The sequence below is a fragment of the Cornus florida genome, unplaced genomic scaffold (genome assembly GCF_030987335.1).
Source record: "Cornus florida cultivar Cherokee Brave unplaced genomic scaffold, ASM3098733v1 CherokeeBrave_3.0.0_Hap2_Chr11, whole genome shotgun sequence".
Lineage (NCBI taxonomy): Eukaryota > Viridiplantae > Streptophyta > Magnoliopsida > Cornales > Cornaceae > Cornus > Cornus florida.
This window is the reverse complement of record NW_026775581.1, coordinates 15753402-15776543: the sequence shown is the minus strand read 5'-3', so window position 1 is coordinate 15776543 and position 23142 is coordinate 15753402.

Below are 23142 nucleotides of genomic sequence, written 5' to 3'. Positions count from 1 at the left end.
AAATGAAGTGAACTCTCTAATGGACTCCTTAGCTAATTTGGAAGGTGAGAAGATAGTGATTTTTGAGGAAGAGAAAAAGGATGAAGAGAAGGTGTTCCTTGATATTCCAAATGAGTCTTTAAAAGACATTGACTTGCCAATTCACAAAAGGAAGTGATTCTTTGAATACACTTCAAGAGCACAAAATTGAGGCAAGGCTAACCATGGCTGATTTTGTTTTCAAGACTGTGGATGAAAGGAACAATATCATCTCTTTCATTTCTTTTCAAATCATTCTTTTGGAGGATGATTTCATTGTTGTAAGTGGGACATTAAATGAGAAAAGTGAAAAAAAGGATCAATAAGGATGTTTCATATCAGGTTTTTGATTCTTTTGATTAGTGAGTTGACCCAACGTCTTACTAGAGACGTTAAACACTAGTATTCGTAGAGTTTTCAACTCTATTCCTCTTCTATTTCTTTTTATCATTTATTTTTATTTATTTTTTGTTTTTGTGTACATTCTTCTATCCATTTTTCAATCTCTATTTTTGTTATCATCATTGGGGCTTAGCATAGGGTTTTTTGCACTTTCATGTTGAAAATTGAGCATTTTGCATAAGTTCGATCGATCTCAAATGAGAGTTTGATCGATCTCAAATGAGAGTTCGATCGATCAAACTTCAAACCTGCATCCAAATCACTCTCTATCTCATCGATCCAAGAAAATCTTCAGATCTCAGTTCTCAGTTAGATCGATTAGAAGACATTCGATCGATCCAAACATCAAGTTCGATTGATCTGTAGTTTCAATACTTAGAAAATTTTTGAGCCTACATCAACCTGTATATTTCAGCTCTCTGTTAGATCGATCGAAAACATTCCTAGATCGATCTAAAGTTCTTTGATCGATCCAACTTCATTATTGCATCGATTGAGATTCCATACTTAGAAAAATTTTCAAAGCACTGCAAATTTCATACTCTCTATCACATCGTGCGAGCAAAGATCGATCATAGCTTTGCCCCTTTGAATTTTTAATTTTTTCTTCTTTCTATTTTTATTTTATTTTTCACTTCTTTGACTTTTGTTATTTCTTTTATTTTATTTACTCTCTTTTCTCTTATAAAAAAACACAAAAAAAAAAAAAAAAATTTAAAATTTGTTAAAAATACAAAAATATTTTTGTTTATTTTATTTTCGAAAACTCCAAAAAGATTTTTATTTTATTTTATTTTCATTTTTACTTTCAAGATTTATTTTTATTTCAAACTTTTTTTTAAAAAATCCAAAAAATATTTTTCTTTTCTTTTATTTTATTTTATTTCCTTTTATCTTATTTCCAAAAAAATCCAAAAATATTTTGTTTAACTTTAATTTTTAATTTTTCTTAATTTAAAATTTTTAATTTAAAAAAAAAAAAAAACAGTTTTTCAAAGTAGTATTCTGTCTTGCTAGAGACGTTAAACTTAGCACCCACATGACACATTGTGTCTTTTATCTCTTGTATAGTTCATGTTCATTTGCATTTTTATTTCTTTATTTTTCTTGCATTTTATTTCATTGTACATACTTTCTTAAAAAATAAATAAGTAAATAAATAAAAACAAATTTTTGCATCCCTTATTTCCTTGCATTTTAATTTCTTACATGTTTATTGTTTTATTTTTGTGTGTGTACATACTTGTTATGTCATAAATAAAAAAAATGAAAAACAAAAAGTAAGAAAATTTTCTATATATTTGTATTGTACATATTGCTTTTCATTTCTTGCATTATACATATTCTTTCATTGCATTTTGCCTTCTCTATTTTTCTTTTAGCATTTTGTTCATACATTTTATTCTTTATTTTTCTCGAATTTTGTATATACTTGCTTTCATAAAAAGAAAATATATAAAAACTTTTCACAATTATGCCCTTATGTGTAGTCATGCATACTTTGTACTTTAGTTAGGGCTTGATCTCATATCTCTCTTTCATCTTGTGTTATATTTCCTTAGAATGCATGATTTGATTATTCTTATCCCATTTGATATTTGATGTGAGTTTGCTAGTGTGGTAATTCAAGTAGGTTGTTGATTCCAAGTTTGGGGGAGACGCCTTTTGAATTGGATCACTACCGGGCTTCATGCTTTTGCCACCACGGTATACTCTTTCCGTCTTTTCCATTGTTCTCATTACACATTGAGGACAATGTGCGGTTTAAGTTTGGAGGTAAGGTGTCTTGTTGTATTCTACTTAAAGTTGAACTTTAATTGCATGATTGAGATTTGAGATCGATGTTTACAATGATTTTGATTTTTTGAGGACTATATTGCTTAAAATTTAAAAATTGCTTGACTTGAGAGTCCAATATTCCTTATTTACCTTGTGGATGCCATTTATGAGTAAATTTTTCGAAAGATTGATATCTTGCTTGCATTTGTGGTCCACATCATCCTGATTTTGTGATTGTTTTGAGATTCACTCTAGTCTTCTACACTAGCACAGGCGCACACTAGCATTCATTTGTGGGGTACATGCTTTATTGATTATTAAATTGGTTATTTCCCAATTGAGCTAGTAGTGCATTGAAAGCTTTTATTCTTAATAAAGGTGGATAACAACTCCTTTTCACTTAGTAGCCGGGATTCTAGCCTCATCAAGCACTGAACTTCTCGTGCCGAAAGGTAGAGGGCCCAAACTCTAGGTTAATAATTGAACTTAAAAAAAAAGAAAAAGAGAAAAAGAAAAAGAAAGAAAAGAAGTTGCAAAAGCAATAAAAAAGTGAAGACTTCTCCCAAAAGGTGAGAAGTGGGAAATGATTAGATGGAAGTTGTCTTGATTTATAACCTAGTTGATTTGAGCTTGTAAGTCCGTAGGGGTGTTTGAACACTTAATACCTTAAAGCCGTCTGGTTTGGGAGTCATTGACCTAACGCTCGACCTTATGAATCGCTAGAAAGCTTAATAGATCAACATATTACACCATGCTTCCATCTTTGATCCTAAAAAAAAAAAAAAAAAAAAAAAAAAAAAGATTGAGTGAAAAAAATAAGGCGCACTTAGAACAATAAAGCTTTAATAAAAGGTCCACTTTTTGTCTTGATGATCGGTACTAGACTTGTGTGCTAGTTTGAGGGTAAGGATGTGATTTATTCTTTAGTTGGCTAAGATAGCAACATATTTGATGCCGGTCCACTCAAAAAGGATTCTAGAGTTGTTTTGATTTGCATGATTATTGTCTTGATGTGTGGAGGACCATACTTGCTTACTTGATGTTGAGATTTTAGGAGATTGCTTAGAAATGTTTGAAAAATTACATGCTTGAGGTAGTTTTCTCCCAATGCTTGTTTGCAATATTGGTGCCTCTTTTGTGATAATGAGCTTAATGTTTGTGGGTATCATTTCTGAAAACCCTTACGAGACTTCACTCGTCCACTAGGGGTAACCTAGGGGTTTAAAAGGCTTGTTGCATACGCTAAATGCAATCGTGTTCCCTACGAAAGTGGCGCTATCATTTTATTGCTTTCCAGTTTATAGTTGTTTAGTTGTTCATTTCATTTCTTTACTTTGTAGTTTATTTCTAGGGACTAGCAATATTTAAGTTTAGGGGTATGATGAGCGCTGAAAAGTACGCTTTTAAACCCCTTTAAACTTGAGTGTTCTAGGTCTTTTATCTATCTTATTTTCTCATTTTAGTACTTATTTGTTTTTTTGTCTATATCAGGTCAATAATGTTAAAATGGGCTAAAAATGGTTTCTTAAGGCCTTTTTGGAGTCAAACTAAGTCTTAGTGAGGATCCGGAGCAAAAGGAAGCTGATTTGGAGCAAAAGGAGGCTAATGCTGAAAAACTGCCAAGTTGGATCAATCCAACTTTTTTTGAGATCGATCGCTTTTTCTGAGATCGATCGAAGTTGGATCAATCGAAAATAAAAGTTGGATCGATCGAACTTTTCTCTAATCGATCGAAGAAAAAGTCCGATCGATCGATCTTTTGCTGGCAGTGAGCTGTCTTATTCCCCGCGAGCGCCCAAAACTCCCACCTACCACATAGTACGAGATTAGATATTTTTAGAACTATATTCCTGACTTAATGACTAAGAAAGGGACCTTCTATATAAAGGGAAGTGACCCATTTTGTAAAAAAACTTTTTATCATTTTATTTCTACATTATAATTTTACTTTATCTCTCTAGAAAGTTAGAGATTAGGGTTAGAAGAAAAGGGGGAAGTGGAGGCTCATCTCAAGAACCCATCTCTAGATCCACTCTCTCTCTCTCTCTCTAGAGCTTCAAAGAAGAAGAAGAAGAAGATGAAGAAAAAGATGGAGCCATGTTTGGAGCTTACCCTTGAGGGTTTCATGACCACATCTACCTCCTCCATGATTGGCTAGATCTACAGTTAGGGCTTGGATGAGTCCTAAGTCTTGTGTAATCTAAACCCTTGTATTTCTATTTTTGGGGATCTATATATATTGTTGTGATTAGTGTTCTAACTTTGTGAATTTCATGAATTTTGGTATATCTCTATGATTTCTATGGTTTAATTCTTCGTATTAATTCTCTAGTTTATTTACATGTCTATGTGTGATTAAATTGGGAATTATGTCTCACATGATTCATATGGTTTAATTCTTCTTATTGATTCTCTTTGTAATTACATATTGTCTTATGTGTGATTATTTGAGAATTGATCTTTACACTAGTTTTTCTATATTAATTGCATGTCTATGTGTGGTTGATTGAGAATCTAGTGATGGCTAGACATGGGTTTTCATTGAATAGGTTTGTCAATTAATTTGATGGATTATTCTTACACTTGATGGGTTGTTCTATAATTTAATTCATGCTTGTAGGTATGTAGACAATCTATACTTGATTTGATATTCCATGACTTATTAATGCAAATTCCATGATTCTCTAGATTGGTGTGTGCTGCAATTGTGACTAGTTTGATGGGTCATGGTTAGAATTGAAGGGTTGTGCTACACTTAGTTTAAGTAGACAATTCATTCTTTAATTTGATGGTCCATGCTTAATATTGCAATTGGTAGTCGCATTTTGTTCACAACAATGTATTCCCCATTAATAGAAACCAAGTGGTTAATTACATGAGCTTAGTGGTGATTCCAACACCCTAAGACCTCTCTTCATATCTCTTAAATCCCTATCTTTACCTAGTTTACTTTACTTGCATTTTAATTTCATTGCACCTTAGTTTAATTAAACCAATCTCTCTCTTTGCAATCTTGTGATACATTTTAGTCAAAGTTAAATTCCAACACGTATATTCCCTTGGGACGATCCCTACTCACTCTTGCTACTTTAGTAGTAGTGTTGGTAGTGGTTTTTATAAATTTGAACTTGACCCAAAAGGCTTTTCTTGAACCGCACATTTACTTCATTATTTTGGTGTATAGGAACGGCCGTCGTCACCACTTCTCTTTTCTCGCTTTGGTAAGTTTTTAGTTTTTCTCTTTTTGTTTTCTGAGTATCCCTACATGTTTTAGATGTTTCCATGCTTAGATCTGATCTTCCATGTTTGATTTCTTGCTATTTTTGAAACTTTGAAGCATGTGTATATATATATATATATATATATATATTTGTAAATATTTTGTTCTGATTTTCATTTTGGGGGTCACGTGCCAATTTAGGTGACCAATCTTGACTTGTTGAGGAGTATTGGGGCCTACGAGCTTACTCGGGTGCCCCCCGTGTTGTCCACATCACAGATCTGTGATTGTTCGTGTTTCTACACAGGTTCGATCGATCATAGTAATTCTCTGATCGATCAGAGCACGATCGATCTTATCCATGTCCTGATAGATCCAACCTGGATCAATCTCATCTTTTTCATGATTGATCGAACCTCACTATTTTCAATACCCTCTTTTGTGTTCCATGCTATCTTAGTTATGCCCAATGCCTGTGTTTTCCACATTAGTTGCATTTTGCTCTTTTATATCTAGCATGTTTCACTTTACTGGAATAGTCACTGTCTATCATTGGCTGCATTATAACTTACATAGATTCATATAATTTATTCTGAGTTGTCTATCCTGGCTTGGCAAACATGTTTATATCTGTGTGCTTTCAATTCTGTATCTCGTATACTGACTACAATTGCAAGTGTTTTTCTATTTTGCAGACCATTGCCCGCCAGACATATGAGCCTCGAGTACAGCGGCAAGTAGAGGAGCCTAAGGAGCTAGCTCCAGCTCAATCCAAGTGCTCCTCCTCTTCTGTTTCTGTGTCTTAGTCTTCTTCATCCACTGAGGAGGCCGAGCAAACACCATCCCCATCACCTAGTCCACCACCAGCACTGATCGACATGGCCCGTGACCGAGTTAAGCGCAGATACTCGCGCCTTACAGTGGCTCATGAGTCCATCTTTGATACTACTTTCTTTTCCCGGTTGATTCTGACCAGGGCAGCCTATGATGATATTTCTTGCTGCGGCATTTCAACTAATATGGCCCCAGTGGCTAATCCGATTTAACTGCGGCTTGTCTAGTTGTTCTACCAAAACCTCCGACTAGCCTCGAGTAACATGGCTGAGTTGTGGACCACCATTGACGGCCATCCCATCCGAGTTACAGTTGAGACATTGGGCATATCTTCTCAGTGCCCATACGTCTGCCCTCCCGACCTTGATTATCCTATTCTCAGGAGGCCATTTGATGCAGATATGGCCGTAGCTCTGACTTGCCCTGCCAGTGCTGGTGTGACATTTGCCACCCGGACTTACTTGCCGAATGATTTATGCTTTTTTGATTCAGTGTTATACCGAAATGTATTTATGGCGGGCCATAAGATTTAGTGTCGTTTAGATTTTCTTGCTGCCCTCTATGCCTTCTATACAGGCCATTAGTTTTCTGTTCCTACACTCTACTGCAGTGTCATGATGAGACTATACACGAGCTACATTAGCAAGGCCAAGCCCAGGCGAGCCACATTCCTCCCCTTTGCACATTTGATTACTCAGATCCTCAGAGACCAGCACTATCCTTTCCATTCAGAGGAGCATACTGAGTTAGGGGCTTGCCACTATAGCAAGAAGGACTGGAATAAGAGCTACAACGCTCTTATTAGGAGTCTAGAGGATGAGGCTATCTTGGCAGCTGAGGAGGCAGAATTGGCAGAGATGGAGGAGGCAGCAGCAGCAGCAGTAATAGCAGTAGCAGATGATCCAGCAGACCCACCGGCGGCTGCGGATGTGTATATGGACATATACCTGGAGCAGCAGCCTCCAAAGGAGTCACCACATCATTCCCTAGTGCAGTCACTATTACATTCTCAAGAGCAGAGTCAGGTTAGTTTCTTGATCCAGTCATCCCTGACGCTCTAGTTTAGACACCCAGCCTAGGAAAGCGTATCCAGACCTTAGAGGATGCGGTAGTCTCTCTCCAAGTAGATGTGGCCTCCCTTAGCACTGATGTGACTACTCTCCATGCAGACATATTGACTGCGCTTCAGGACATTTCCAAAGACATCCGGGGATCACACCCTGCTCAACTAACTTCCTTTGCTTTATCTCTATATCTCTCCCCTCATTTTATAGATCTATGATACTTGATTGTGCTTTTGATACTGTTATTATATTTTTGGGGCCAGTTTGTTGGCCCAGATATTGTGTTGTACCTTACATTACTTTTATTCTCTCTATTTTATGCATGATATTTTTTGATGTCAGGTTATTATATTGATATATTTATCTATGATTGACTCCATTATCAGGTACATCCTTGTGACTTTAATGAGAGAGTGCTGCCAAAATTTTTTCAGTACCATCTTTATTCCTCTTTCCTTAGTTCATTTATCATCCCATTTACACTAGCCCGTCCACTGTGCACTGTTATTATTCCCTTTGTTATCTGATGAGGTTTTATCCCAGTGCCATCTTTTCAGGACCACAGTCAATCCCAAGTTTGGGGGGTTATATCACCCACTTCGGATACTTGTGTCCTGACCATTCTTTGCCATAGTTGCATTGGTATACTCTTTCCTTTTGTTCTCTTTGCACATTGAGGACACTGTACCATTTAAGTTTGGGAGTGGGTGTTATTTGCAGTGTTTGTTTTCAATTCAACATTTTGAGCATGTTTATGCATTTGAGGGATTTTCTATGATTAGTCCATGGCTAGCTATGATTTTGATCTTTTGAAGACTATATTGCTTAGAATTTAAAAATTCTTTGACTTGAGAGTCCAATACTTCTTGTATGCCTTGTGGATGCCATTTAGGAGTAAATTTTTTGAAAGATTGATATCTTGCTGGCATTTGTGGTCCACATCATCCTGATTTTGTGATTGTTTTGAGATTCACTCTAGGATTCTATACTAGCACAAGCGCATACTAGTATTCATTTATGGGGTACATGTTTTATTGATTATTGATTTGGTTATATCCCAATTGGAATAGTAGTGCATTGAAAGCTTTCATTCTTAACAAAGGTTGATAACAAACCCTTTTCACTAAATAGTCGGGATTCTAGCCTCATCAAGCACTGAATTTCTCGCGCCGAAAGGTGGAGGGCCCAAACTCTAGGTTAATAATTAAATGTTAAAAAAAATAATAATAAAAAAATAAATTGTAAAAGCAAATAAAAAAGTGAGGACTTCTCCCAAAAGGTGAGAGGTGGAAATGATTAGATGGAGGTAGTTTTGATTTTTAGCCTAGTTTATTTGAGCTTATAAGTCCTTAGGGGTATTTAAACACCTAGTGCCCTAAAGCCATCTGGTTTGGGAGTCATTGACCTAACGCTCGACCTTATGGATCGCTAGAAAGCTTAATAGATCAACACATGGCACTATGCTTCCATCTTTGATCCTTAGGGATAGGAAAAAAAAAAAAAAAATTCGAGTGAAAAGAATAAGTGCACCTAGATCAATAAAGCTTTAATAAAAGATCCACTCTTTGTCTTGATGATCGGTATTAGATTTATGTGCTAGTTTGAGGGTAAGGATGTGATCATTTCTTTAGTTGGCTTAGATAGCAACATATTTGATGCCCGTCCACTCAAAAATGATTCTAGAGTTGTTTTGATTTGCGTGATCATTGTCTTGATGTGTGGAGGACCATACTTGCTTCCTTGATGTTGAGATTTTGGGAGATTGCTTGGAAATGGTTGAAAGATTGCATACTGAAGGTAGTTTTCTCCCAATACTTGTTTGCAATATTGGTGTTGCTTTTGTGAGAATGAGCTTAATGTTTGTGGGTATCATTTCTAGAAACCCTCACGAGACTTCACTCATTTACTAGGGATAACCTAGGGGTTTAAAAGGCATGTTGCATGCGCTAAATGCAATTGTGTTCCCTAAGAAAGTGTCGTTATCTTTTTATTCCTTTCTAGATCATAGTTGTATAGTTGTTCATTTCATTCCTTTACTTCGTAGTTCATTGTTAGAGACTACCAATATTTAAGTTTGGGGGTGTGATGAGCACTGAAAAGTGCGTATTTAAACCCCTTAAGCTCGGGTATTCTAAGACCTTTATCTATCTTATTTCTTCATTTTAGATTAATTTTGTGTTATTGCCCTTTTTAGGCATTTATCCCCAAAATAAGTCAATTCAGCCAAATTAGAGCATAAAAGAAGCAATCTCAAGCTAAATGAAAGAAAGGAGCAAAGTGGAAGCAAAGTGGTGGAAAACAACAAGTTTCAATCGATCAGACAAATCTTCGATCGATCTCACAGTGATCGATCCAGCCTTATCAAGATGGATCGAGTCTCTTATCCTTATCCCCAAGAATTTCTATCTTCGAGCGATCCAACATCCTTTCGATCGATCGAACTTCTTTGATCTTATCCCCACCTACCACTTTTATCTTTTTCCCAAAATATCTTGAAAATATCTTAGATCTTTCAGTATTCCAAAAGGGGCCACCATGGTTCGATCGATTTCACCAAACTTTGACGATCAAACCCCCTCAAGTTCGAAAAAAAACAGGGTCCAGCTCAGTAAAAGATGGCTCGTGGTGCAATTATTGAAGGGGCCCTAGTGCACGAGGCCTGACCATTGGGTATGACACTTGAGCAACCTATATAAGGATTTTGAGCTATTTTTACATAGAGATATACACAATCTTGGAGAGAGAGAGGTTGAAGGAGTCTAGAGATTAGAGAGATACACAACATTTGTGAGTTCTTCCACTCATCTAGGGTTTCCATCAAGGAGAAAAAGATTATTCCTACCATGGAGATAGCCCTTGAGGATTAGATGACTACATCAATGAGTGGCTAAACATCTTCTTGGGGCTAGAGTTAGCCCTAAGCATGCCTTCTAGATCTTAATGTTTTGTATTTTGAGGGGATTTGTGCTGTAATTCTTGTCTTGACATTTGATTTATATATGAATCTAGTTTCTACAATGATTTGTGTTGTTTAATACTTCCAATTGATCATTTCATTATACTCATATGTCTATGTATACTAGAATTAGATGTTCAAGTGTTTATCTCTAGGTTTTGTGTTATTGATGCTTGTCTATGTGTGTTTATGCTATGAATCTAGAGATTGTCAAGGCATGGTGCTTTAATGGAATAATCTTGTGGTTTGATGGTTCATACTCATTTGTTGATGGATTGTACCTCTACCTTAGTTTAATTAGTTTAATTTTCATGTCCCTAGTTTAGTTGTAGTGTAGTTGCCTTACTTTCTTAGATGGGAGGACAATCCATGCTTGTTATTTAATGTTCCATATTTATGAATGCAAGTAGTATAATTCTCTACCTTGTTAATGTGTTTTGATTGTGAGCTTAAAGGAAGAAATAATGGCTTAGTTTGATATATTGTGTTATTCATTAGGTTGTCTAGACAATGTATACTTAATTAGTCATCCATGCTTATTGATTCAATCAATCACACATATTAGTATTGTAACATATATTTCCCCTCATTCATTACACATTGAGTGTCTAGTGAGGTGATGTTTAGTGGTGACATCTAAGTCCCAAGATCCATCTCTCTTATTCTCTACCTTTTATTTACTTTAATTGCTTTGTATTGAATTTGTTTAACATTGTAGTTTAATTAACCAATCAAAACATCATTGATCACTCGACCTACTAGTCTAACGTTGTTTCCATATCAATATTGTTTGCTTTCCCTTAGGACGATCCCTACTCACCCTAGCTATATGAGTAGTTAGAGGTAGTAGTGGCACTTTACAAATTCAAACTTGGCCACTGTTTAGCATGTTTTAGCTTGTTGCCCATGACACACACCAATACACACTACAGCCACCGCCAACCACCGCCACACAACACCCACTGCAACCACCACCGTACCCACACACCTATATATATATACACCACCACCACCATTATCACCGGACCACCACCACTTGCTTTCAATACCATCCCACATGAAAATTAACAGCCAAAAGCCATACCCAGTTTTCTTTCTCTAGTTGTAGGGTTGTAGGATTAATTGTGTGCTAAAGGTAATTTGATCATTTAAGTATTTTGATATTTTATAATTAAAATTGATAAGCGCCGAATATTGCATATTCAAGCACCCTTATTTGCATTAGTTAAGTCCATTAGTTGGTTTTATTGTATAGATTATCTTCAGTTTCATGTTTTTGTGCTCTTTCAGGTTTGTTCCTCAAAAAGAAATAATATTGAGGTTTTACTAAATTCTTGAAGATCAAGGCATGCCGGGCCGGGGATCTACATGGATACTAGGAAATTTTGGTCCAGTAAACTCATAGACACATTATGCAGAGCCCAAGAAGGAAGATAGAGTCATTAGGACAAGCCCAAGGTCAATTTATGAGAAGTGTTTTGAGCCCAGATTATACCATGGCGGGCACCCACCAGACTCATGCACAACTCCTGTGGGCGCTCACCAAACTTTACTCTAGCATTGAATTAAAAAAAATGAAATTCCAGTAGCCTCCAAAATCCGCGGGGCCTTGCCGGTTCCTGTGGCCGCCCGCCAAGTTGCAGACAGCAGGTCATGGTCTTCATTGTTTTACCCAATGTTATCCCCTTGATTGAAATGATGGGTCTGCACTCTTCTAGGGATTTCTGACCACGAAATTAAGGGGGTTTGGTGGGATCTTTTCCCTATTTTGGTGAGTGGAATCATTTTAAAAACATTATGCAAGATTGAGAGGATTTCTAGAAAGAGAAATATTGTGTTCTTGAGAGTTTTTAGGTTGCATTTGCTAAGAGGGGTGAAAATGGAAGGGCTAAACTCTTCAACCTCTTCCTCCCTTGCTTCTATGGGTAACTAACTCCCTTTCTAGGGTGGTGATGAAGCCCTTCTTTGTAAGCATGCTTTAGTTGTGTTTTAATTTGGGGAATGAGTATGTATTTGTTAGTTTCATAATCTAGAGATGTACACAAGCTGTAATGGATCTTAATTTCAATAGATGACTGTGTTGAACTTATTGTCTTGTCTTAGATTATATTTTCTCATGATTATATTGCTTACATCTTCATGGTGAGAATGGAGATGAGATGATGAAATGGTTTTAATGGTATATTGTATGGAATTTTGATAGTCCATAGATTAAGGCCAACCTTTGATGGATTATTCTTGGTTTTTAACTTCATGTGCTTTCATCATATTTATTGAGGATTTTGATAGTCTTGAGCTTAGTGAGCATGTCATAAGCTACACCCTAGTTTAGGTAGTTCAAGCATGTAAAACTTTGATGGATTATACTTACTTCTTGATTTTATGTATTTCTTGAAGATAATGTAGCAATCATGTACTACTACATATCATGGTCACATACATAAGTTGTTCCCGAAGTTAATCACAAGCAAGCATGTTTATATGGTTGGTGGTAGATTCACTTCCCTAGCTCTCTCCACATAAGTTCATTTCATCTTAAACTTATTCTATTTACTGTTCTATGCAATTTTTAATTCTTAGTTCTAAGTGACAAACAAATCAAACCTTTTACACCTCTTCCCTCAAACAAAGTGATTTTACAACCTTGGTTGCCATAAACTAGCAATCCTTGTGGTTCGACTTACCCTTACGATAGCCCTATTTTACAATGATTTGTGCTATTGCAAGTGTTGATTATTATTAGAAAACATATTTCAACCACTAATTTTGTGGCACTGTTGCCGGGGATTGCAAACGGTTTTGTGACCGAGGTTTAAAGATCACCCTTGGTTTGATTATGAATATTGTGTTTTGTGGATATTTTTCAGTCTGGTTTTGGTGATTTTTGTGTTTAAGTATTTTCGTGAGATTCTAGGAACTCAAGGTTTGCCAAGGAAAAACTAAAAGTTTGTAAGTCTAAAAAACTCCAGGTAAGTTTTTCAAAGTTCTAGTTTCAAAAGTTGTGAATATCTTGCATGTGTAAAAATTTGTGATCTTTGATTGTGAAGCCCTTGTCGAGCCTATTTCTGTTTTTCTATTTTGCAAAGCATCAGTCCTTGTCACGGCCATTTATTTTCTATTTTGTTGATAATTGAGGAGAAAGGGAACATTGTATGTGGATGTTATGGTGAAGGGGTGTTGTACTTTTTGTGTGAATTTTGTTGTTGATGTTAGGCCATAGATCATTATCTTTGCCAACTCTTAAAGAACCAATTGACATAAATTCACTTAAAAGGACTCTTAGAAGAAACCTTAGGGAATCTAAAAATATAAGAGGAATTGAACCTGAATTTAATACCGTGGCAGGAAATGAAGAAAATTTGAGGGATGAGGAAATCAATCTTGAAAGGGGTAAATTTCCAAATGTGGTACATATGACTCTTATGGACCATTTCACCCCTACAACTTATGCCTCTCCTTCTTGCATAGTGATGCCAAACAACGATGCAGCCCAATATGAGATTAAGTCTAGCATAATTCAAATGCTTCCATCCTTTCATGGCTTCAAAAATGAAGACCCCTATAAGCATCTTGATGAGTTCCTTGAAATCTGCTCTACCATCAAGATGAGGGGCTTCCCTGAAAATGCACTCTATTTGCATCTCTTCCCATTTTCCTTAAAAGATAGGGAAAAATATTGGTTGAACTCCCTTGCTGCAAATTCCATCATTACATGGGCACAATTGCAACAAGAATTCCTAAAAAAATATTATCCAGTGAGTAAGACCAATCAAATGAGACGTTTCATTCTTAGTTTTTCACAAATCGATAGGGAACAACTCCATGAGACTTGGGTAAGACTTCAAGACCTCCTTAGGAAATGTTCACACCACCTAATTCCAAAATGGCAATTGGTGCAAGCTTTTTATAATGGTTTAACCGAACCACATAGACTTATGGTTGACTCATCATGTGGAGGAATGTTCATGTCTAAAAATGCGAATGAGGCTTGGACCTTACTCGAGAATTTGAGTGAAAACTCATTGCAACATAATTCTCGCTAGGGCTCCAACATCAACCAATGCAAAGAACACCAATCTATGTTAACCAAAGACAAGGAAGGAATAATCTTCTCAAGTGGATGCCATAGCTCATAAATTCTACCAATTAATGGCACCACATCTCTCTCCTTCTTTGTCTCAAAATTCAGCAAGTGCGGTGTGTGCATCATACACTAGCCTATTCCATCTCTCGAAAGATTGCCCCACACCGGAGCAATTTTCTAGTAACAATCAAAAGCAAGCAAATGTCATGTTTCCACTCCAATACCTATAATCCGGGATGGAGAGATCGTCCAAATTTTTCGTGGAAGCAACCAGCCCCACAAAATTCAACATTTCAAAATCAAGGGCATTAAAATCAGCCTTCTTCTCAATTTCCAAATCGGCAATTTCAGGCCTCTTCAAGTTACCATCCACCCTATAATCCAAATTTTTCTACCCCATCTCCTATATTTCTAACTGATGAGATTCTGGTTGCAAATAAGCAAGTGATGGAATCCTTTAACAAGCAAATGTTATAGTCCAACAAGCAACTCTTGACATCATTGCAGCTTACTCTCTAAATGGTTTATTCACACACTCAGTCAATAGCTAAACTTGAGAATTAAATGGGGCAAATAGCTAATTCAATGAACCAACTTCTTCAAAAGGATACGGGAAAACTTCCTGCTCAACCATTCGTGAATCCTAGAGGGATCCATGTGATTGACGAAGTCCCTCCTACGAGTGGACCTACTCATGAACAAGTTCAAGCAATCACCACACTTCGGAGTGGTCAAATTTTGGACAATAAGGTTGATGGAGGAAAAGATGAAAAAGTTCTTCCTCCCAAAAATCTAAATCCCAGCTCATCTAATCCAAATTTCACTCCTGAAAATCCAAAGTCTAGCATTAAAAATTCTAAGCTTGTTACCCCAAATGTGGAGACCTCTTATGAGCCTAAGGCTCCGTTTTCTCAACGTCTCCAAGAGTCGACACATTTTGGGAACAAAGGCTATAAAATTCAGGACATGTGGGAGGTCTTTAGGCAAATAAAGATCAACCTACCTCTCTTAGATGCTATCAAGCAAATTCCTCCCTGCGCCAAATTTCTCAAGGATTTGTGTACTAAGAAACGCACTTCCAAAAGTCATTTACCGAAGAAGGTAAGACTAACTGAACAAGTGATTGTGATAATTTAGCATAACACTCCTCTAAAGTATAAGGATCCGGGTGCCCCGACAATCTCATGTGTCATTGGTGACAACAAGATAGAAAGGGTCCTCCTTAACTTAGAAGCGAGTGTGAACTTGATTCCTTATTCAGTTTACTTAAAACTTGGATTGGAAGATCTTAAGCTAACCACCATGGTCTTACAGCTTGCCGATAGATTGGTTAAGCACCCACGGGGCATTCTTGAAGATGTCATTATCAAAGTGGACAAATTCTACTTCCCGGTAGACTTTATAGTTCTTGACACGGAACTGGTCCCTAGTTCAAAGAAACATATTCCCGTGATTGATGTGCACAAATATGTACCACTTAAAAATACCTCTTATAACAATAACACATTCATCATTGCAGATTAATGCTAGAGTAGGGGGGCTGTTGAACCACAAGGATTGCTAGTTTATAGTAAACAGAATTATATAACTACTTCCTCCATTTGATAAAAGAAATGATAAATCGATTGGTTTGTCACTTAACCTATGAATTTAACTTTCAGAAAACAGTAAATAATATGAATAGGATGGATTGAACTTATAAAGAGAAGGCTAGGGAATTGACTTCACCTCAACCTCATAAACATGTCAAACTTGCACTCAACTTGGGGATTGACAATTATATATATAAAATGATGTATAGGAGCATAAAACTACCACAACATCGTCAAGAAGATTATACATTCAGGACTAAGCATAACCCATCTTTGGCTAGCATGGTTCATCCACCTAAACTAGATTGTGGTATGAACCATCTTCCCTAAGCATGGCCTATCAAGGTCTTCAATAGTATGTTGCAGCACATGAAATCAATTAAATATCATAGATTATCTTCAGTTGGTATAGACCATCTACCTAACTACATTAATCTAAGGGTGTAGCATGGTCCATCTTTCTTAGGTATAACCTATATAAATGCTCAACTTCATGCCAATATAACCATTTCATAAATTCTTTCCCATTGTCACTATAGGAAATCAAGTGTAATACTTATATCAATGTGATTTCTAAGATAAGATAACAAATCAACACAAATATATATTCATATGGTAAACACATGCATCAATTAAATGTAAAGAACATCAAGTCAATGTAAATACTTCTAATTTATGAAACTAAATATATACAATAAAAAATCCCCAAATTGAAATACAATCAAACCATGTTTACTTGGTCTAGGTTACATCAACTCCCTAGAAAATGGATTTAGCCTCTCATGAATATGGCTACAACGTCCAATATTGAAGAAGAGAATAAAATCCTCTCTCTCACCATTGTTGCAAGCTTAGCCTCCAAGACTAGAAATCCTCACCTCTCTCTATATCCCTTTCAAAAAAAAAAAAAAAAAAAAGCCCCTTCTCCTTTAGCCTTTCCCCCTTTTTATCCTCCGGTGAGTTCAAAAATATAAAATCTCATTTAAAATTCAAATCCCCCAGTTAAGATAGACAAAATGGGACTAAAATAACATGGGGGCCCGTGGTCTTACATCCGGACACGAGGACCGGCGTCTGGACACGAGGCCCTGATGATGTGGCGTCTGAATGCCATTGCCTGCGTCCATATACGAGCTTATGGAAGGTGGCGTCCGGACGCCAGTTCTTACGTCCGGACGCCAGGCATGCTACTCTAGCACAAAATCTTTTCTTTATCTCCGGTTGCATCCTTCGTCTCTTCATGTCATCTCCTTTTGATGATTACTTGAAATGTAAGCTCGAATTGACTTGTGCTTCAAAGCCCTTTAAAACCTTATTTTTATTCCTTTTTCACCAATTAGACCTGCAAAAACATAAAAATGGAGTTAATCTATATAAACAGAGCAAATAATGGGTTTAACTAATGCAATTAAAGGCAATCAAATATGCAATATTTGACACTTATTAGACCCCCAAACTTACATTTTGCTAGTCCCTTAGCAAAACAAAATTGAAACACAGACTTTTCCTCTTTCGTGGAAGTAACGATTGCATTTAGCATATGCAACAAGCCTTTTAAACCCCTAGGTATCCTTAGAGGACGAGTGAAGTCTCGTGAGGTTTACCAGAAATGATACCCACAAACACTAAGCAACAAGGCTCATTCTAGTGTACATTGAAACATATGACTTTGGGGAAAAACTCTATCAAGAAGACTACAAGTATGCATACAATGACATCTCAAAACAATATTCACTTCCTAGCCCTCATGCATCAACAGACTAGTCCACATATATGATCTTCAACGTCTCATTTATAAAAGAATTTCATCTTCAGATCTTTAGAAGTGAACCGAAATTTCATTTTCTTTAAGAATGCACTTTTAACCCTTTTATGGCTCATTCAACATTTTCCCATCCTTAATCAATCTTTTGAAATCATAATCCAAGGCATACATTTATTTGAACACATTTTGTTTTTTTATTTTTATTTTTATTTTTTTATGTATGATCTTGTGCAATGTCCAAGTTCCTTAAGCTCTCCAACCGCCCCATGTAACAAGCGTTAAGGCAACGACTCCCAAACCAGATGGTTCCTTTTTAATCAGTTGACATGTTGAAAGAATGCAGTTTTATTTATTTAGATATATATATATATTTTTTATATATATGCCAAGGATTATTTCATTCATCCGATCTACCAGTTCAAGGAGTCAATTAAGTAAAACCACAAGGAAGGGAATGCAATTTTCGGTGTGCTCAATGTGCATTATGAAGTCACTTAGGATGAAAGACTCCAAAATAAAACATTTAAATCATGCAATGGACCTTTTTCATTTGAACAATCATGCTGACAACTTTCAATCATTCCTTGATATCCTATATAAGCATACAAGCTATATTAATCATATAAATTCTCCCCCAAACTTAGTTCGAACAACGTCAAAAATCATTTGCCTAAACATACAAATTTTTGTTTTTTTCTTTTTTTTTTTTTACAAATCAATTCAACTATAAACAATTCAACCATTTTTAATAATGACAATCTGCTTGTTATCTAACTCTTAACACTCCCAAACTTAAATGATACATTATCCTCAATGTATGAAAACATGTATGGAAATTAAGCATGTCAGGAGTTGTAAAAGGAGAGAAACTACCGAGTGCGAGATAATAACTTCAGTGCAACCAATCGTAGTGAAAAAATGAAATTTCTTCCCCTAAACTTGGACCTGATAATCTATTCACAAAAAATCTATACCAAGCATAAAAGCATAGACATATATGAAGATATAAATATGAAGTAATATGTCATGCTTTATTCAAAACTGGGAAAAAAAACTAAAATATGTGCACATCAAAAAGTGCACCCACAATTGTCATGCCAAACATGGCCTAAATCCTAAAATTATTCAAAGCACACAAAATAGAAGTAAATAGCATGAACTAAATAAAACTAAAGAGCAACACAATGCTTAATCCTCCATAAAGGTGGAAGGAGATGGACCCGGAGCGGCACCACCATGGTCAATAAGTGACTGCATCATAGCTTGCAGAAGTTGTTGTCCTTCTTTTGTTTCCTTACGAAAATCTGTAAGATTTCCCTCCATGTTACCGACCCGCAGCTAAAGAGCATCAAGCCGGGTGCTAAGAGAGTCATACTCTGCCCTAGGCATTGCAGGTGACATTGGACCAGCAGGCATAGGGTCATCATGCTCAACCTCCAAAGGAATATTCACATCACCCCAATTCAACTCATCACCGATTTATAGCTGTCTACCCTTTTTCAATTGAGAACAACTCTTCTTTCCTTCAGTGAGATCATAGAGATATACATCCTCCAATTTCTCCTCATTTCGGCGCACTTTGAGTCCCATCTTCTTTAGCATTTTTGTGATCAAATAAGGAAATGGAAATGCCTATGTCAAAGCATTATCTAGTTGCTTGACAATGAGATCACGATATAGTTTCAGGATTTGATCCTAAATGAGCTGTGGAACACAAAACCAGAAACCTCTTTCTGCAGCATAAAGGGTAGTTAGAAAAGCACCTTTTCTTTCTGAATGCCTAGCAACTGGAAAGACATTCTAAGTAAGGACAGATTCTAAGAACCAAATCCAGCATGGAATGTAAGATTTGTTGGTGCTTGTTGTGTGACGATATGTGTAGCTGTTGTGACAAATTTTATACACAATGTCTGCTAAAGTAATTATGTCCGGACAAACACCATAAATGGGCTCATTATCATCATTCAAGGGAGAAGTCATAGGAACGTCCCAAGTTATGGCAATGTGAGTGATGGTGAATGCGATGGGTGTGCCATCAATTGTTATCCGTATCATATTTGGCTCAGCATAGGAGTGTGACATGTTGGCATAGAATTGCCGGACGATCCGCGGAAGGAAAACACGAGCGCATGGCTTAAATAAAGCTTCAAGACCATGATTTTTCAGCTCTAAAATAGACCAAACCATTTTCGGATGGTCTTGAAATTCATGCTAAATTGTGAATTCAGTTTCATATCCAATGGGCTAGTCAGTCCAATCCGAGGTAGGATTGTCCTCAAAAGACCCCTCAGAAGTGCGAGGGCGCTTAGAAACAGAAGAACAAGCCATTTGAGTGATGAAAGCTGGTTCAGAACTTTTGTCGAACACGTGGTGTGCAAGATTGAAAAATAAAGAACACTTGTGAAGATTAGATTATTTTAATGCAACAAGTATAAATCTAGAATTGAAGCACACCAATTTCTCACTGAATAAACTAATCACCCACAAAATCAAGTACTAATCTCTATAAAATAATCAATAGTTGAAATATAGAAGAGAATAGAACTTACCTCAATTTGGAGTTTGAAACTTTGCCCTCTCTGACTAAAAGATTATGATTATGATGGAAAATGATGATTAGAGATGATGGATGTAGGATAAATAGGGATGGAGATAGTGAAATATGATTATGATATGGATTGGAAAGGTAGGGTTAGAAAATGGGAAGTGTAGGTTGTGAATGAGGAATGAAAGAATGGAGGTTATAAAATCCCGAGTTGGGCTCGGGTTGGCTTCATGGGCCTTCGCGTCCGAACGTAAGGCATGGCATTCGGACATGCACTGTAGCGGGGTATAATTCTAGCAGCAATGAGGTTCAGGATTTGGCATATGCATAATGGCGTCCAGACGCCGGAAGTGGCATCTGAATGCGAGCTAGAGCAGGTGATGGCGTCTGGAAGCCGGAAATGGCGTCTAGACGCAGGATAAAGCAGGTGATGGCATCCGGATACTGAAAATGGCGTCCAAACACAGCATGAAGCAGGTGATGCCGTTTGGATGCCGGAAGTGGCATCCGGACGTGACATTTGCCTAGTACCTTAGATTGATTTCTGCTTGAAAAACTCCCGAAAATGTTACCAAAACCTTTTACGATGTATAAAAACCAACGATGACCACTGGAATGGAAATCTAAATGATTCTTGAAGAATACAAAGTGGAGTTTCTATTTAGGCATTTTTAGAGATTTATGGTTTACAGTAACACGGAAATAAGGAAGCTTGGAATGGAAAGAATTTGTTTCCTTGAAGTACTAAATTTAACGTCGATAGCTAGACGTTATGGGAATCCTTTTAGTCCTCATAAATTGGATCCATTAAGATAATGAAATCCATATATCCGACCGGGACTAGGTTATCAATGTAAGGCTTAAGCCGCTGACTATTGACCTTAAAAAGATTCCCATTCTTCGGGTCTTACAGCTCAACTCCATCATAAGAGAATACCGAAGTGATTAGAAAAGGACCTTCCCAGCGTGATCGAAGCTTCCGTGGGAAGAGTTGCAATTTGGAATTGAAAAACCAAACCTTTTAACCTAAAGCAAAAGACTTATTGATGATATGTTTATCATGGAATGCTTTAGTTATTGTTTTATAAAATTTTTGCATTTTCATAAGCCTCATTCCGGATTTCTTCTAGCTCATTGAGCTACAATTTTTTGTTAGAGCTGGCTTATTCAAGATTAAAATTAAACCGCTTTATGGCCCAAAATGTGCGATGCTCTAATTTAACTAGAAGATGACATGCCTTACCGTAAATGATCCGACATGGTGGCATGCCAATTGGCGTTTTGAACACAGTTCGGTAGGCCCAAAGTGCATCGTTTTGTCGTAATGACCAATCTTTGTGGTCTGGTCGAACCGTCTTTTTAAGAATATGCTTAATTTCCCGATTAGAAACTTTCATTTGACCAGTTGATTGAAGATGGTAAGGTATAACGACCCAGTCATTTGCCTTCCTTTCCTTTTTCTAAAATTTTACGAATGAATTTTTTTCGTTTAATTTTCTTTTCTGAGCTCTATTTCGTGTCGCTTAGTGTCATCTCGAGTGCTCGGAATTGGTTCCTGAGACTCTTTTCTGTGGATTGACAACTTCCTTTGAGGACCGAGTCAGTTTCGCATTTTTTGTTTTTGAACACTGCGCTATTTCGTCTTTTCCCTATTCTGTCATTTTCCCTATTTCGTCTTATCTCTGTTTGTTAGTTTTTGCCACAACCTCACTTTCATGCTCGGAGTTGGTTTTTGACTTCACGTGCCTTCATCTTGAGTGGTTTTCTCGAAATACGTATCTTTACTTTTTCAAGAAAGTACTCTGGTTGCTCCCGGTGCCCACAGGGGCATGGATGCGCAATTCTTTAGAATCTTTTTCATTTCTTGGGGTATTTTTCGTAAATATCTTTTGAAGATATTTTATTTTAGGGGCATCTAAGAAAATATCTTTTGGAAGATATTTTCATTCTGGGGCAGTTTCGCAGTTAACCCTTTTTGTAGGGGCCATTGTGCAATTAACGAAAGTTATTGCAAAATGTCTTGTCTGGGGCCTGGATCCTCGTACAGGATTCATTTTCACATTTCGTCGAGTCGTGGACTCTTAGAATTTCCTTTTGGTCATTTTTCTCCAGTTTCAGAGTTTCTGGACCCAGTTGCCGCCGAACTTGTTCGGGGCATAACTTTCTGATCGGGACTCAGTTTTTGATGTCGTTTCTTCCGTTGTTTATATTTTCTCATTTTGAATCTCTTTTGTTCATAGAGTTTTGCCGTTTGAGCGTGTCTGCTCAAAATCCACTTTTCTGGACCCGGCGGGGCACTTTCGGGGCAGTTTTTGAGACTTACTATAAATAGGATGCCCTAAAGTGAAAAATCAGATTTTGGTCATCTTCCCCACCTCTCTTGGTTGGATCTCCTAGCAGCCATGGATGCCACTTTCTCTCTCCTCCTTTGGTCCACTTTTCCTTGGTAGAAATCCTTCGGCCTTAGCATTTATTGCTTCCCTCGACGTGCTCTACCTTTTGCCCTTATTAGAATCCATTTCTGACGATTTTTTGAGTTCGGGTTTGGAGTCAAGTTGAGATTTTCATGGGGCTTCTTACGGATTCTTGTTCACGGTGCTGTCCCCGACAAAACCTCTCGGTATCGTCAAATTCGGAGCACTTTTCTTTTGGTGGGCCTTTGGGATTTTCATCTCAAATTGAGGTGGGAGATATTCTAGGTTTAAATTCTTGTTATATAGCATACTTGTGATGCTTATACTACTTTTTTGCATGATTAAATATAAAATCTAGTGATTTTATTATTTATTTTTCTTGTACGGGATCTAATTTTCCCGGTTGCTTATGACATGGTTTAAACATGTAGCATGATTTTATATTGCCCCATGATATGCTCATTGTCGT